The sequence below is a fragment of the Pelobates fuscus genome, chromosome 4 (assembly GCF_036172605.1).
Source record: "Pelobates fuscus isolate aPelFus1 chromosome 4, aPelFus1.pri, whole genome shotgun sequence".
In the NCBI taxonomy this organism is placed as follows: domain Eukaryota; kingdom Metazoa; phylum Chordata; class Amphibia; order Anura; family Pelobatidae; genus Pelobates; species Pelobates fuscus.
Genome location: NC_086320.1, coordinates 32,798,827 through 32,817,679, shown reverse-complemented (window position 1 = coordinate 32,817,679; position 18,853 = coordinate 32,798,827). Strand labels below are relative to the sequence as shown.

The 18,853-nt window shown below is 40.9% G+C and overlaps 1 protein-coding gene across 3 annotated transcripts in view; it reads right to left on the bottom strand.

Moving 5' to 3' along the window:
- Positions 1 to 18,231, bottom strand: part of CYRIB (CYFIP related Rac1 interactor B) — a 152,941-nt gene extending 134,710 nt beyond the window's left edge. For all 3 annotated transcript variants that reach the window (XM_063451055.1, XM_063451057.1, XM_063451060.1), the window contains exon 1: positions 18,085 to 18,231. The gene's annotated coding sequence lies outside the window, so the exon portion shown is untranslated. The remainder of the gene's footprint in view (positions 1 to 18,084) is intronic.
- Positions 18,232 to 18,853: the final 622 nt, after the last annotated feature.

Sequence of the window (18,853 nt, the reverse complement as noted above, 5' to 3'; positions counted from 1 at the left end):
TGACTATACCAGCTGAACCCTCTGAAACAGTTTGGCCAATTCTTGAGGATGGTATCTGCAGTCTGATGGCACCGTAACCACTATATTGGCACCGTAACCACTATATGGTGCCCAAACTGCTCTTTTAAGTTGTGGTAGTTAGTTTTTCACAATTTTTATTGGATTTCAAAATTAACTTTGGAAAGTTGTTTCATTTCAACTGACACGCCACCAACCTGGTGAAATCTATAGATATGAAGAAATGCATATTTAGAAAGTGTTTTGGCTACTATCCACATCCAATGTGATGGAAACAGCCTATTGAACAGTCAGCTGATAGCACTATGAGCAGCCATTAAAGTGAACTTTAGTGCAGCACTCTTGGACCCTTTAAATAAACAAAGAAGACTCTCATTACTCCCAACAGTCCTGGATCTGACAGGTCAGACTTCTTTTGGGAATCTTCATGTGATCAATGTACTAATTTAAATAAATACAAAACCAAGCAAAAATAATCCCAAAATGAAATGCTCATTTATGTATATGTCAATTATATAACCAAATATATATGCACACACTCCAAACTTGAACAAATAGTTTTTTTAGTTCTAATCTGACATTATAATAAACATAACGTGAAATTATTGAACCAAGAACAAGATATTTACCTTTCATTAGTTTTCAAGTAAGTTTTGGGTGATAGATGATATAATTCAACGTATTTGGGCTCATCATATCAAAACTTGAGATGAGATAACCCTGCCAGTAATTGTACATGCAACCCTGAGGTGTGGACTGCAGGACATTTCCAAGTTAAATGGTTAAACACATAGGTCCACATACTATTCCGCTTCAGGACTGGACAGCGCCAGTACATGTATTTTTGGATTCTCACCTAATCACCTTTACTTGGCTTGCATGACATGCAGCCTGTGTCCACAGCATAAAAAAGAAAAATCAAAAAGGAACACTACATAACATTTGGAACCCAAATGAGATAAATGGGTCAAACATATATTAATCGTAAAGGTTACTCCAACTAAAAACAGTGTCATGAGAAAACATTGGTTTCGGTTAGAGAAACCCTATCCTGATCCTCCACTCTTAAAACGTTTAAATAAATAAATAAGGAACCTCCATTCCAGCTGTGAGGCAAAGTTCTCACCCCAGCCTGAACATCCTCTGATAACATCACCTACCTAGTCGCCGAGGGAGTGATGTGGGGGGAGGATGGGCTGAGGGGAGAACAAGGATGGTACGTAGGGGTAGACAGTGCCTCCATTAGATGTGAGTTACCAGCATGTTATGTGTGCTTACAACAGACACCCAATACGCACAGAATTGATATTGAGCAGCCTAGATCTGGCTAATAACACCCCAAGCAAGCTGCCAGAGGTGAACTTAAACGTTTGGCAGAAGAGGGGATAAACTTTCATAGTGAAATATAAATAGAGTATGGTAGGGGTTTTAACCAAACATCGATGTAAAGCAACTAATATCCAGTCCGGTCATTTTTGAGTTAGATCCACTGTATCAGGGGTGTGTCAAAGGTGAGTGACAACTGGGTGCAAGATTTTCTGTTTTTGATATTTTGCCACCACTGTGGGTTTGGCTAAATTAGCCCCTCTATCTTTGACACTCGTTTCTAAGTTGCACACCATTGCCTTTCGAAGACTGGCTAAGCATCACGTTAAATGTACTTTATAGCGGAACGTAATAATGACAGTGACTTAAAATGTAATGCCAATTAGTTGCAAGACTGCAGATATTTTTAGCACCACATTCCCCATAATGCAAAGCTGGTATAATCTAGTATGAAAACAAGAGATAATACTGGCACTGTCGATCTCTGTAAGCAACCTTGTCCATAAACTTCACTTAGCTTAAATGGTGGAGGGGCTACAAAAGAGGTCAGTCATTCTTCGTCACCTACAGTAGAGTGCCTTTCTAATGCACAAAACTGGCTCCCAATGGGTTAACAGCAGAAATTCAGCACAGATTTAGAAATTTCCCAAAATCGTGAAATATTCTAGTACACACATGACAACTTCACAGCTTTATCTTATAACCAGAGAAGGAGAAAATATGTGTTGTGTTCAAGGTTATTGATTAAAAGGGGAAATAACTGGCGCACAAAACAAAACAAAAATGGTCAGCACAATGAAACTGCGGTTAAGATGGAAAAAAAAAAATCTCGGATGAAAAAGGGGTACAGCTGCACTTGCGGGCACCTTTAAATTTAGGGCCTGACATTCCTTCTGTGTGTGTTTTCTTTAATGAAAAATAACTAATATCAGAAGCCAAAAACAATAGGTTTAACACCACAGTCTGTATTTAGTCTTTGCCAAACCAAGCATTATCGTTCCTGAAACAGAGACTCATAAAGGGAGCAGAAACTGTAAAAAAAAAAAGAGGAAAAAAACACAAACTCCGGAAATATTAGAAATAATTGAAAAATGCAGAGGTTTCATACAATATATTATGAATTACCATCATTCTAAAACATTCCAAGTTCCAAATTCTTCCAAATGAAGGAAAAATGTAAAGAAACACTCAAAGCTCCAAACCATTACAGTTTGCTTTAGTGGTTATGGTGACTTCTTACCTGGGGTCCACTGGGCCTTACTCCCTATCTCCACTACCATCATCAGAGAGACAGAAGTTCCTATGTAGCTCTCCTGAGCTTAGCTCTGAAGTTATCGGGTTTAGCTCATTGGCTGAGAAGGTCTAAGTCATGGGTCCTTAAACCTCACTCACTAGGGGGTTAAACATAGAAGAGTGCTGGGTTATTTACCAAGCTGAGAATAAAAAAAATATATATTAAAAATGTAAGTAAAATAGCCAAACTGGGTTTAAAATCCAGTTCAGCAAATAATGGTTATCCAGTATTACGTTCAACTGTTGTCCCTAATTTGCAATCTTCATTTGGGGCAATCATATCTCTGAACATTGGGAGGTATGAGATTGGGACATCTGGGCGGACCTTTACGGAGCGTCAACAGGGACATGACTGGAGTCACTGGCGTTGTCCATAGTGGGTGACTGTCTGGCCCACAACGTACAGAACCTTGCAGTATTTGCTGCTGAAGCACTTCTGCAGGATCCGAGTGCCCGTTCACAGCGCAAACATGTCTCATGACACACTCGCACTGTGCAGCCCTGTTATCCACAGATGCAAGACACTATGGGAACAAAATCAAAGACGCTGGACAGGACACCAAAATTGAGACTCTCCCGACAAAATCGGAATTGTTGGAAGGCCTGAGCAATCAAAGCCTGTTGAAAAATAACATGAATTGCTGTGAGAAATATAGCAATCTGACTATTGTAATTAGATAATCAGGGAATTCCATGTACAGGTGGCAAACTGAACTCATAAATAAATGAATAATCTCTTTCCAATTTGCTAGATTAGCTGCTAGTGGCAAAATATACATGGAAATAAATAGGAGTGCGCAAGACTCTTCCATTACCGCATATGCAAATCATGTGGGGTTAATAAACTAGCTGGGTTCCCCAAGTTCTATGCAGCAGATTGTTTCAATCAATACTTGCTCCCTCTCTTTCATCAACACGAGTGTGCATATGAATGTTAAAGGAACAATCCAAGCACAATAAACCACACACTGGACTACAGTGGTTATGGTGTCAGGAGTGCACTGGTACCTCTCCTACTGTAAGCAGTTATGGTGCTTTAAATCCTATGTTGTTATATTTGATTTGAAATACAATAACAATCACACAAAATGTACGGAACATTATATTGTGATCTCTTTAACGGAACAGTCTACAAACCATTGCCACCGCCACTCGTTGTAGTGGCTGAGTAGCAAAGATTATTTGGATACCATTACCTCCGATCGCTGAAACCACTTCTCAGCCGGCCTGAATAAAATGGGGTAGACCACCTACAACCTGACCCCTCTCCTGCAGATTGGCCGATGTGGAAATGGACGTATTAGAACTAGCGGCTTGGGACACAGAGGGCACTGAGCCAAGTGGAGTTTCTCATTATCCTGTCTGGTTTAAGACAGCAGTACCTTAGCGACTGGTCCCATTGGGATTTCCCATAATTCGAGGTATTGCTCTGTAATTTTGGTAATGTTTGCCAGTGGGTTTTAGTTCCACCCACATTGTATTACTACGTAGGACAATGCATTTACTAACTGTCAATACACACAGCAACAGGTTTGTTTCACTGCCAACAGCAGAAGGGAAGTGTCCTTAAAGTAGCTTTTTTTAACAATCCCCTCATTGACACAATCCTTCCCCTTTTATAAAGCTGAGCTTATCTTCTTCGACTATTACCAGCATTGAAAAAGAGAAGTGAATATGTGTGAATGTTGGTGGCTCACAGGAAAGTCTGCCAAGTTAAAAACCTGTGAGAAGATAAAAACCTCTGAGTCTAGACTATAAAACGCAAAAATAAATCGAAAAAACATTCCATACTTAACAGATTCTGATCAACAAGGAGGAATTCCATGAATCCAAGGGCAGACTTCCCTTAACAATCCCAGGACAACCTGGAGTCCAGATTTTCAAGATAAAAAAAACGTTTTCATTTTTATTTAATGAGCCAGGGAGGACTTACTGAATGGCGCACTCCTCTTATTTCTATACCCGATGTGCTGCAGAAAATATTATTTTATGAGAATCCAATAAAAGGGAAAATAATGTCGATGAACCTCTGACAAACAGCATTTGTCTCATTTTACGAATTCCTAATGTATTCTTAATTTTAATTGTTAAGGAATGGCTGGGGAAAGAGTTATAGAATGCTGCCATTAGATGTGATATGTGTTGGATGCAGGGCCGGACTGGGGATAAAATTTGGCCAGGGCATTTTTTTTCCACAACGGCCCACTGAGAAGGGGCCGGGACCTGATAGGGTGTGTTTTGTCATCACTAATGACAAACACGCCCCCTCTCAAAGTGAGCATGTTGGTTCAATGCTTTTCCAGGGCAGTCCATGCGCAGAGCTCTGCTAAAGAGCTCTAGCATGAGAAAAAGGCCCTGTATTTGTTCTGCACAGTGCAAGCAAATTTAATAACATGCTTGCGCTGTTTGCTTGAAACTTGTCTCTGGTGTCTCCATAAATGGGATACCAGGAGACAAAAGCGCCAGGAAAGAGTATTGTGAATGTGTTTGGAGCCTGCCTCTGGGTTTGCGTGTGTGTAGAGTGAGCTGATTTTGATGTGACATTGTGTTATTAGGTTTAGTTTCAGTCATGTTCCGTTTGTGGTGTAATGGCTGGTTGCTGTAGAGTGTGTGTGTGTATAGGGGACATAGTGTGTATAGGGGATGTAGCTAGTGTGTGCATACGGGCTGTAGGGTGTGTGTGTATAGGTGATGTAGTGTGTGTAGGGGTTGTAGAGAGTGTGTGTGTGTAGGGAATGTAGTATGTGTTTGCCTACAAGGAATCTAGTGTGTGCATAGGGGATCTAGAGTATGTGCGTCAGGAATGTAAAGTGTGTGTTGGTGGTGCAGTGTGTGTGTGTGTGTAGGGGTGTAGTGTGTGTATAGGAGATCTAGTGAATGCTGGTGTGTGTGTGTAGAGGATTCATATTGTATATAGGGATCTAATGTGTGCAGATGATCCAGAGTTGAGTAAAGGATCTAGTGTGTGTCTGGAATTTATTGTGCTTATGGGTGCAGTGTGTGTGTGAGGGGTGTTGTAGTATTGGGTGTGAGACAGTGGGTGACATGAACTGAATGGAGATAAATGATAGATTTTGTGTTAGTGGTACAGAGACAGATAGAGAGAAAAGTTGGGAAAACCATAAAATGTGCAGAGATAAAGGTGTTTGTAACTTCATTATTTTTGGTTCACTTAACATTTACGTAAACAGATTTGTCACCCTAGTCTGTGAACCAATCATCCCGAACAAGTTGGATTTTGTTTGAAATAAGGTGCTATAGGATGTATTGACTGCAACGTAGGAAGCTTGTCTTGAGGAACCCATTAAAAAGATACATTTCACAAACACAGTCCAGTGTAAAAAAATCATAGTCTAATACCATTGAAACTTGAAGTTTGTTGTTCCAAGAATAAATGTAATCGCCATTTTGGATTTGAAAATAGCAGCACCTCCTTTTATAGAATACAAGTGAGAATTGCTTTGAATTAGGGTTTTTGTCTTCATTTGGATCAACAGCAGCTCCGATGCACTGGAGTCTTTTTCTACCCTTTATGTTACATTATGTTATTATACTACGCGGGATCTTCTCCTCTTAATCTGGGAGTTACATTTCAAGGAATTATTTTGTCATCGACAGTATAAGTTTGACAAAGTGCAGAGGCACTTGCTGGTCTCGCTGTTACTTATCATAGACTTAACTATGAAAAAAATACACCAGAGATATATGTCACATTAATCCAGAGAAACAGTTTGTATATCAGCGTGGCTAGTAAATGTAGTACGACATCCCCAAATTAGTTTAAACCCCTAACAGAAAATTGCAGTAGTAAAGACATATATAACGGTTCACAAAGTTTAATGGCAAGGTCAAAGATCACGTAAGATTTATATTATTATTATTATTGCCATTTATATAGCGCCAACAGATTCCGTAGCGCTTTACAATATTATGAGAGGGGGGATGTAACTATAAATAGGACAATTACAAGAAAATTTACAGAAAACAGTCTATAGGAGGTGGGGTATAAAACACAATAGGACAGGAAATAGCAATCAAATAAGCTGGGAGTGAGGCAGAGCTGGAGGACAGAGTAGAGTGCTGCCCTTTAGGAGAGAGCAAGAGACAGGTATGTGAGATAGAGGTTACTCTGGGAGGCCATAAGCTTTCCTAAAGAGATGTGTTTTAAGGCACTTCTTAAAGGATTGAAGACTAGGGGAGAGTCTGATGGTGGTAGGCAGGCTATTCCATAGGAAGGGAGCTGCCTGCGAGAAGTCCTGCAAGCGCGAGTTGGCCGTACGGGTGCGAGCAGCGGTCAGGAGGTGGTCACGGGCAGAGCGGAGGGAACGAGGAGGGGCATACCTATGGATCTGTGAAGAGATATAAGAGGGGCTAGAGTTGTTCAGTGCTTTATATCTGTGGGTTAGAACTTTGAATTGACTCCTATAGGATACAGGAAGCCAATGTAAGGACTGGCAGAGGGTTGAGGTGTGAGAGGACCAACTAGAGAGGAAAATCAGTCTGGCGGCAGCATTCATTACAGACTGTAACAGGGCAATACGGCTTTTGGGGAGACCAAACAGGACACCTAATTCTCTGGAACTATTTTGGGCTAGCGCCTCGTGTCTGGCCGGTCAAAACTTCATCACAATGGCATTCCCTTTCTGCCAAACCGATCTGAGTGATTCTTTGATATGTTGGCCTCATTAAGATCTGGGCTATCTGAGAATGTGCTTTTTGTGGGGTTCCTATGTATGGTTGGGGCAATTTTGGGGCACAGGATATTTTGTGGATTTTCTGTGCCTGTGAGATAATTAAATTAAATGAGTTTACTCAGGTAATTATCTATCAGGCACAGAGGATCTTGGGATTGAATCTCCTGCATTTTCTGCTTGTGAAACCCCTTGCATGGGACTGGGCATAAAAGCAGTGTATGTGTCAATAAAATTCAGTTATACCCCCAGAGCTGTGTGTGTCGTCCACTTGCCTGGGAGGAGGTGGGATATTCTTGGATTATTTTACTGTGCCTAACTGCTCCATTGGATTATTTTACTTGTTCCTGACTGTACTTTGGTGTAACCAGCGGGGGAGAGTCCGTGCTAGGACTAGGGCTCTGCTACATATGCTTTTTTTGGAAAGATTCTTTTTAAATATTAACAGAGATCTATATTTTCTATGTTTAGTGAATAATCAATTTTAAAATAGAAAAGTAAAGCCACCTGCTGCATAAAAGCATTATGTCTGAACACATATTATTTTTATATTTTAGCGATGTCCGTACAGGTACTTGCAATACCTAAATAGTTAAACGATACCAACAGTTTCTCCAGAGCTGCAGCTCCACTCACTGTAGGTCCAGCAGTAAAAAACAGATAAACATAGAAAAAATGAGGTCTGTGCTTACAGGTGAAAGGTGCACAAAATGTGCTACCAAGTATTTATTTGAAGGACATAGAAGACAAGCAAACGTTTCGGACAAACCCTTTTTCAATTCGAAAGTCCTACTAGTTAGCTACTCTGCAAAAACACCGTCAGGTTCCTTACAATAATCCCAACACAGGGTATTTAAAGTGTGTTTCTATAAAGAATGGAGTTCCCATTTGGAGAATTTCTCCTGTTAAGCTATAGTCAAAGCTGGATATTTTAACCTATACGTCACTGTTGAAATCACTATGATTTAAATAATCCCCATAACTGAGTTCTGTATGAAGGTGTTAAAGTCCCCGTCCCGGGATCTCTGCTCACTTCTGATGGGTGAATCTCTAATCCCCTCCATACTGTTATTACAGGTGGTTTCCAAATGCTGCAAAATTGAGAAATAACTGTTCCCGGTACAGAAAGGTACAGTGGGAATCACGTGATCCAAATTATGTCAGCTAAAAAAAATGCTGCTTGTTTTATCTGATATCTTTCCAGGAAATACTTTTTATAATATGTGACCTTTCAGAAAAGAGGAACAGGGCAGGCTCCGCACACTATTGGAGGTTGAGAAACATAATATCTGGTAACTCTGTCCCTGTCCGGGAACAAATAGGATCATTAGTTTTATCATTATGCAGCAGATATAGAGGAGAGCCTGCAATACTTTTAAGGGGACACTATGTTTTACATTCGATTGGACAGTTAGAGCAGGCTTCCCCAAACTCCGGCCCTCCAGATGTTGCTGAACTACAACTCACATGATTCTCAGCCTATCTATTTCATTCATAGAATCATGGGAGTTGTAGTTCAGCAACATCTGGAGGGCCGAAGTTTAGGGAAGCCTGAGTTAGAGGATCAAAATAAGCCAATATCTCTAAATTGTGCACGGCAGTTATCAGCTCATTACAACTTGCAATTTAGTGGATAACCTTTGGAAAAGACTAGTGCTCATTGTAAAATTATCTAAGGAACCCTGTCCTCATCTCCATCCACAGGTCCATGCAATGTGGTAACAAAATGACATTTTAATATTGTGTTATCCTGCGCTCAGTCTTTTAAAGGAAAACTTCCGAGGCAAATATAACTATGGGTTGTCATATATATTTGTTTTCTTTTTTCACATTTCTGTAAATTTCTGTAATGTGCAAGGCTGTCCAGGCCTGTAATAAAGAAATCACTGTGACCCCAAGCCCTACAATGGCCTATGACAGGGAAACCAGCTGTGGTATGTGTCCTGGCATGGACGTGCTCATTTGGCATTATGGATGAAAAAGCCCAATCTCATATGCCCACATGCAGTGCATCATGGGAAGTCAGTGGCGCTAGTATCTGGAAGGCCTACGCAGGGCCGGCGCGTCCATAAGGCGGCACAGGCGGCCGCCTTAGGGCGCACCGGCTCCGGGGGCGCAAGATTTCAGTGACCGGCAGGAGGGAAGCTCTCCCTTCTGCCGGCCACCATCTCCGCCCCCAGTGCGGCAGGGCTGCAATCAGGCGCTGCGAGGGAGCTCTAACCTCTCTGCTCTGCTCCCTCGCGCGCTGTCTAGTGATGCCGCGGGAGCCGGAATATGACGTCATATCTGGCTCCCGCGGCATCAGCAGACAGCCCGCGAGGGAGCAGAGCAGAGAGGTTAGAGCTCCCTCGCAGCGCCTGATCGCAGCCCTGCCGCACGCCGCCCTGCAGCCCCACTGGACCCCAGGGAATGATCCACACCAGCTCTCCAGGTAGGGAGGCTGGGTGGATATTATTTATGTATTAAAATAATTTGTGAATGTATGTGATGTGTCTGTGTGTGAGAGTGTCTGTGTGTGAGAGTGTCTGTGTGTGTAAGTGTCTGTGTGTGTAAGTGTCTGTGTGAGTGTGTGTGTGAGTGAGTGTCTGTGTGTATGTGTCTGTGAGTGAGTATGTGTCTCTGTGTGTGTGTGAGTGTGTGTGAGTGAGTGTCTGTGTGTCTGTGAGTGTGTGTCTGTGAGTGAGTGAGTGTGTGTGTCTGTGTGTGTGAGTGTGTGTGAGTGAGTGTGTGTGTCTCTGTGTGAGTGAGTGTGTGAGTGAGTGTCTGTGTGTCTGAGTGTGTATGTGTCTCTGTGTGAGTGAGTGTCTGTGAGTGTGTGTCTGTGAGTGTGTGTCTGTGTGTGAGTGTCTGTGTGTGAGTGTCTGTGTGTGTGTGTGAGTGTGTGAGTGAGTGTCTGTGAGTGTGTGTGTGTGTGTGTGTGCGTGCGTGAGTGCGTGCGTGAGTGTATGTGAGTATGTGTCTGTGTGTGTGTGTGCGTGAGTGAGTGTATGTGTTACTGTGAGTGACTGTGTGTCTGTGAGTGACTGTGTGTGTGAGTGAGTGTCTGTGAGTGTGTATGTGTCTCTGTGTGAGTGAGTGAGTGTCTGTGTGTCTGAGTGTGTATGTGTCTGTGTGAGTGAGTGTCTGTGAGTGTGTGTCTGTGTGTGAGTGTCTGTGTGAGTGTCTGTGTGTGAGTGAGTGTCTGTGAGTATGTGTCTCTGTGTGTGTGTGTGTGTGCGTGAGTGAGTGTATGTGTTACTGTGAGTGACTGTGTGTGAGTGTATGTGTGTCTGTGAGTGTGTGCGTGAGTGTGTGCATGAGTGAGTGTATGTGTGTCTGTGAGTGTGTGCGTGAGTGTATGTGTGCATGAGTGAGTGTATGTGTGTCTGTGAGTGTGTGCGTGAGTGAGTGTATGTGTCTGTGAGTGACTGTGAGTGTGTGCGTGAGTGAGTGTATGTGTGTCTGTGAGTGATTGTATGAGTGTTGCATGTGAGTGTGTCAGTGTATGTGTGTGTCTGTCAGTGTGTGTTTGTGAGTGTCTGTCAAATCAGTGAGAGTATCTTTGTCATTGAGTCTGTGACTATCAGTGTCAATGAGTGTCAATCAGTGTGTGTGTGTCAGATCAGTGAGTCTCTGTGTTTGTCATTGAGTGTGTGTGACTGTCAGAAGAACACTAAGGGACAGGGAAGGGAGGGGACCAATAATGGACAGGGAGAGGGGCTGGTTAAGAGGCACATAGGTGAAGATGTTATTTTTGAATGGGGGGGGGGCGGAAAAATACATCTTCGCCTATGTACCCAAAAATCCTTGCACCGGCCCTGGGCCTACGTAGGCAACTGTATTTTAAACCTAATTCCATGGCTCTGCTCACCCCAGAAAATTGGTCTAAGGGAAAGGGGAACGGGCATCATCAAAAAGGTCCAGTTTTCTAACACAAGTATTTTTGAGTCCATGACACCAACTAGCTCACCACTAAAACCAGGAATTGCACAGAATTGTATTAGGCGCACTGCAGACATTTAAACGGTTAAAACCCAGTCTGAAACGATAGATATTTAATTCTGTGGGCACCTGAGGAGTGATTCACCTCCTGGAAGCTCATGTGGTGCTCGAGGGGGTTTATAATCTAACCTATTTTCACTTAGTGGCTATCATTCTATAACAGTAATTAGCTGCACGGATGGGAATTGTGTGCACAAGACAACCTCCTCCTGGCAGTTAGCGCTGAATACATTAAACACGGGATGAGGATTTCAGCTGATAAACCTGCATCATTCATTCCTATGGGTTTTCCCAAATCCCTTTTTTGCGCACAGTTCCTTTAACTGCTGCCCACACTGTAGGTTATTCCTGGAATCTCCCCAGCCTGGCACTGGCAAAGCATATTCATTGTTGTGGGTAGAACAACAATAAAACAAGTGAAAAAAGGCGCTTATAATAATATTTTTAACCTTATTAAGTAAAGCAGCACCTATTAGTGTATCAGCTCCTAACACCCAACATTAAAATCCAAACCCCAAAAAATAAGTGCGCTAAATATTTATAGAGTGCAGATTGAACTCACTCTATCAAAAAGTGCAAGCAGTTAATACCACTTTAGTGCAAATATACAAATGCTACATGCAGTGTTTGCACTATTTGATAGAGTGAATTCAATCTGCACTCTATAAATATTTAGCGCACTTATTTTTTTTGGTTTGGATTTCATTGTTGTGGGTAGCATAAGGGTGGATTTCATGTTTCCACTTAAAAAACGTCATCTTCTAATAAAAAAATGTTTTTAATCTTTTTTTGGCCCAACTTTTGTATTTATTTATTTTTTCATTTGCTACAAATTACCATTTAATGAATAAACCAAAATAACAGAATTGAACATGGATTTGCACATTTTGGGTCACAATCGCAGATTTTGGGAAAATTATCTAGGTATCTTGTCAATTCTCCGTTTATTGATGTGCGTATGGAGTGGTAGGCAAGGTTTTATTCTCCGAAAGGACTATTATTGTCCAACGTGCTACAGAATGGAGATATCCACAGTAATCCTCACTTCTATGCTATGCTTCATCTCTAAAAAGGACATTTATATTTCTTCATACAATGTCTTCAGACGATGCTACGTTGTGAAAAGTAGGTCACATGCAGTCCCACTGCTATACTATAGATGTTTGATTTTAGTTTTTTGTTGTTAATTTATAAGGCAGCGAGATGTAATGCGACCTTAGGGGCTTGTTCCCTCTGCAAGGAGTTGACAACTGAATAATGATAATTTTATGCCCAAATTATCAGTACAAAAAATAAAAAAACTCTCAATTTTACAAATCAATTGTGAACTCACTGTTTAGTGAATGAACCCATTGGTGAAAGTGAATTGGAGTCAATTGACTTTTGCTAGGATTTTCTGGGATTTAAATTGTAACCAAGTAGAATGTAGTTTTTTCTCTCTCGCTCTCTATTATTCTGTCTCATTGACTCAGCGCTTGGGTATATTAAACTTTGTTGATTTCCATGGGCTAAAGACATGATTTGGCAGACATACAGCCAGCAGTAAAACGTGATAACACTTGGCATTTTTAACCAGGCATGTGTGCCTCTATTTCTCATTACATACAGCACACTGTAGTGGTTATAGTACAGGAGTGCCCTGGTGCCTTAAATGTGAGTAGGTGCCAAGACACTCCTTTTTTATCTAGGGTCCTCCGGGAGTTGTTTCCTGTCACCCCCTGCAGGCAAACACTCATTGAGCTTCTGTTACGAAGTCAAGTTGTTACTAAATGGTTTGACTCCTCACACTGGGGGGGAGGGGGGTGTCACCATGGCACTCCTAGCACCATAACCACTAAAGCACGTTGCTGTGGTTATATGCTTGGAGAGTTCCTTCAAAGTCTTTCACTAGCCACCAGCTGAATCCCTCTGTGTCCACTGTTTTTAGGGCTATGCTGCTCTGATAAGTTCAGTCGAGTTAGGTTTGCTTTGACTCTAAAAATAAACTGATGGTTCAGTGTAATTAATGGGGCATATAATACCATTCAATATGGACGAGTTTCTTTGCAATCCCTCTCAAGTGTAACAACTAGCAACAACGCAACGAAAATCTAAGCGTCTCAGGTCCCATAGAGCCCCTTGAGTGCAACATAAGAGGGAAGTTGTGCATATCTGAGGTTATATTTATTTTGTATATGTGAACATAGAGCATATAGGAGATCTGGCGAACAAATCTTCAGTTGTTCTAACCCATAACATTAGCCGATATACATTGATTGAATGGAAACGCTTCCAAGTTACATCAGATGAACTATTTGAAAAGGCTTGTCCCTGTTTTCAGTAAAATATCAGTAAATGGTAGCGTTTCACAAGCGTGAGGCGCAGTACTTTAATAGGCGATATATTATAATACACGACTCACTGCTGTGTATTATAGGAAAATAATACTATTGAGGAATTGAAGCCCAATATTTAGCAAAGCTAAAAAAAAAAAAAAAAAAAAAAAGTTTATAAGTCTGATAGTGATAAAATGTCTGCTCAGAACAAAGTTTGGTAGGAGCTAAGCAATTTGAACAATCAGCAGGATAATATGCACAGATAGCAAAGAGGGACTGGCCAATAACTTTGTGTTACATAAAACCTTCCAAACTTTCAATATCACCCTAAAAGCCCATGGGAACCAGATTCAGAGGATTGCTGTAGGCGTTCAGCAACCAATATCTCGAAAGGGAAGTAAAATGATTATTCAGTAAGCCATTAACTGACAGGCCTATTATAATTACCCTGTAAAACTGACCAGATCACAGTTTGAGAAGGAAGTGCTTCTCTTCTCTAAATATATACACGTAGCAGAATGAATGAGGAAGTATGGCTAATTAACCCATACTGTGCTGGAGCGGAAAATAATGCATTAAGATGAAAACCAATTTGTATGTCCTGCTCTGCAGGTTGCGTTACGTCATTTGTGCATTACTCCTCGTATTAACAGACATAATATAACATTCTTTATATTAACAGACATTGTATTATATCCTTTATTTTAACAGTCACTGTTCAGTTTCTGCCCAAGATTAGTGGCGGGTTACACTCCTGGTCAACAGCTGCAAATAGCCATTTTAATTAACCCCTTAAGGACACACGACGGAAATATTCCGTCATGATTCCCGTTTTATTCCAGAAGTTGTGTCCTTAAGAGGTTAAGAATGACTTTTGAAAATGGTATAGTAGAAAGGGAGCTGAAGAGACAGAAACAGCACACTTCTTTCTCCCCACCTCCTCTGCAACATATCAGAAGAGGGCTTTATTAAAATGGCTGCTGCCTGGGAGTGTAACTCCTGCCATTTTATGGCAGACTGGGATTATAAATATATGCGATAAATAACACTTAAGCATATATTAGAAGAAAATGATGCAGTCACTGGGTGCTGGAAACATTTGTAAACTGCTCAACTTTGTGTTTGTGTGTAGATAATTTATATTTCAGTTTTGTGGTTAACATAGTCTGCACGTTATAGCCTGGAACACACCATGCAAACAAATACATAAAAAAAAAATACAAAGTTGTTTTTAATTGATGCTCCCACCTCGCCTCTAATCCCCCGGGCCATAAACGAAGCGGTCGCTCTCCGCGTCGATCAGTCTGTCTGAGGGTCATTTTCCTTTCTGTACGATACAAGAGCTTCGAAGTCTCATTCGTACAGTGTCATGTGGAGCAGCACACAGCAGAGATGGAATGAAGAGAGGGCCCATGGCAGGTATTGAGAATCTTTTGGACTGGACTGTTAAATATTGTGTGATAAGGGATATTGTATGATGACTAATATGAGATTTAGTCCTTCACAAAATTTTCTCTTCAACATAAAAGTTCATTTTTTTCTGTAGGTACATGATTTAAATTTCCTCATACCGTAACGATTATCTATATATGGAAAGTGGTTAATAATGAAAGGGATAGATGAGTAAGGAGTTCGAACTATCCCAGCAATATATATTTTCCACAAATTCCAGGGGGAAATGTGCGGTTGTCCTATCAATAGGAAAAATCAGTAACATGCAGAGATATTAACACAGGGTTATTCACTAACATGGGAGATCAAAGTGAATTTAACTTTGAGGACAAAAAAGTTAAACTGGAGACCTAGCTAGCTGATTTAGAGAATTATTCCAGTTCTGCTATTTTGATCTTGAATTTAAATTTCACTATAAATTCTCACGCTAGTAAACAGCCCTAACAATGTTTATATATCTTGCTTTCAAATCTCTACATAATGCTGCTCCCACCTATCTATCCTCCCTAATACACAAGTATGTCCCGTCTAGGCCCTTACGCTCTGCTGAAGACTTACGTCTATCTTCTGTCCGTACTCCCGCCTCTGATGCAAGCCTTCAAGACTTCTCGAGGGCTGCACCATTCCTGTGGAACTCGCTTCCCTCCTCCGTTAGATGCTCACCCAGTCTCCACTCCTTCAAAAAAATCATTAAAATCCCACTTCTTCATAAAAGCGTATTAAACTGTTAATATCTCCCGACTGATTCCTGTCTTGCAACTGTCATTAGTCTAATACTGTCCTTACCTTTTGTGTCACTTTACCCCATTCCCTCTAGCATGTAAGCTCATTGAGCAGGGCCTTCAACCCCTCTGTTCCTGTGTGTCCAACTTGTCTGGTTACAACTACATGTCTGTTCGTCCACCCACTGTAAAGCGCTGCAGAATTTGTTGGCGCTATATAAATAATAACATAATAATACAAGGAGGGCTTGGTATGGATTTCTAGATTATTTATTTTCATCTATATATGTGTCTGGCAGTTTATGCACTGTGTTTGTAAAATGTTACCACCAGCAAACTTGGATCTGCTGATCAGAACCTCATTAAGCTGGACCAGGTGTGCTGACAGTGAAATTAAACATATGCAGTACCCAGAATTACAATGTCACAATGATAAATATGGACATAGCCTCAACAAGGCATAGCCCAACTCACTGGATACGATGAGGTGTTTCAATATAAAAACAGAACATAGAGTAGAAAATCCCGAATCTCTTTTGAAACTTAAAAAGGTGACATTACCGTGATGAAAACAACAAGAGCATAAAAGAACAATGTGCGCACCATAACAACTTTGTCAAAATGACATTCTGGTGCTTCCTTATTCTTCACAATGGAAGGCTTGGGCAGTGGCACCAGTCAGCTGACGCTCTAAGTCAAATCAGGAGTTCCCCATTCTAAAAATGGCTTGGAAAAAGGTACGGCGCAGGAACACAGAATTTTGGGTTAAACCATTCATGAACAGTTTAACCCCTAATGGTGAGGAAGCACCAGGGACCTACTGGCAGTTTAACAACTGTTTTGATTACATTATTATGTATCGCGGAGTGTTCCTTTAAAGCATAACTATCACAATTTTTGCACAGTTCTTTTTTTAAATTTTTTTTATTTAAACTAGTTTTAATTTTTATTATTATTATTTAAAAAAAAAAATATGTACGATGCCTGGCTGTCTAAGTACAAACCTGATTAACCCCAATAGTGTCGTGCACACATATGTGACTCAAATTAATTCCCGAGTGAAACAGGTAGTGCTATCATTATTATAGCAATGGCTAGAGATAGACTAATGGCATTAACAGGTAGAGCCCAGAGGTGATTTACAAAATCCATTGCGATTAATGAAAATATAAACATACTTCATTCATCATCAAGACCCTTATGATCAAAATAAAAAAAATGATCATGATAACATCAAATACACTGCGTAGATTAATAAGACCTACTTAGAGCGGACGTCGGCAGGTGGACCACTCAAGGAAGGGTTATCTAGTAAAGTGAAACTTGTCACAAATTTAAAGTAAATTTAAAATTTAAGGCCAAAATAGGTGAACTGGAAATATTCTCCAAGCCAGCTATGCTATCCAAATCGGCTGCTTTGGTCTTAAATGCGAAATAAATTTCCCGGCAGTTATACTGTGTTATACTGAGCTCGACCTAAACATAACAGAGGTTGTATGGCATCTCTTGGGCAGTGACAGGAAAAAGCAACAAATGCGGGTAAATCTGTAAAAAACAGCGTGGGAAAAGATTACTACACGTCTGCCTGAAACAAATATTACACAACTCTGCCTGTAGCTTCGGTTTCAACGTTGCTTTCTTATTCGATGTACAAAGGCTTTGTTTTCCAAAATATGCTTAGAATATATATATATATACACACACACACACACACACACACACACACACACACAACATACATATATAATGATTTAAAAAAAAAAAACATACATATAATTACACATATAATATTAACAGTGCACAGTATTTATATATGATACAAAGTCACACAAGAATCTAATAAATATATTTTTAGATAAATACAATAGACACAATGTATACTTTGTCCTATGAATATGGTCTATATCTGCTTTACATGACAAAATGTAAGTAATACAATAGGATTTAAAGCCACTGCATTCCTATACACAGATCTAGAACACATTGATAGAATACTGAAACAGATCTTTCTACATTACACCCCACATGCAGCCATAGAATGATCTGAAGATGTATATTGTATAATCCCCATATGTAGAAGAAGATACAATGTATATAACAGCACAGATTCCATTCTACACACAGCACATTCTCTCTCACACACAGATCTGGGAGACAGATGATACAAACAATGCTACATGTCAATGAATGACTAAGAATAGATTCTCTGTATCTCCCATTCCCCCACACACAGTCAGACATGCAGTGGCAGTGCTGGTGGTGATGCAAGGATGCTCAGTACTGTACCTGCTAGCTGGCCCCCTGTGTGCCTACAGACAGACAGGCACTGCTCACACTAACAGAGAGGTGCCTCAATGCTCAGGTCCCTGCCAGAGGCACTTCCGGGTTTGCTCAATGTGATCCAGGTCTGCTAAACAGCAGCTACTGTGTGAGATAACTATAAAAGGCAGAGAGAGACTACACAGGGGGAGGAAGGTTACCTTGCAGAGAGAGGCTGGCTCCATCCACTGACTGGGAATCAGAGCCACTTATTGGCTGCAGTGTGCCTGGTGGGGGGCTCAGCTGAGCAGCTGCTGTACACTGACAGCAAGCACAATGGGTGCAAATAATGGGAGTATTGCTAGGTAGGAAAATACAGAAAGCACTGAATGGCAGAGCTGTGCAACATTTACTGCTTATTTTACATTATTATCAGAGCAGCTAAAATGGGGGAAATAAATGGGAGGGAGCAGGTTAGGACTCAGCTCACCTGTAGGAAAATTAAAATGATGCTTTACTAATGGTGAGAGATGATCACCCCATGCAAGCCATCTACACCTGCTGATCCAGCATTGAGCTAGCAGTGAGATCTGTGCCCACTACTCTGCTCTATAACAGAGGAGGGAGATATATTATTATTTATCTAGCGCCATCAGAATCCATAGCGCTGTACAATGGGATATATATGGAGATCCGTCCTCTGTTCCTGGACACTTCTTATGTCCCCAGGGTAGGGGCTGTAGGGCTTGGCGTGAAAAGTGGTTCCCTGGAAATTGACAAATTCATATGCTGAATA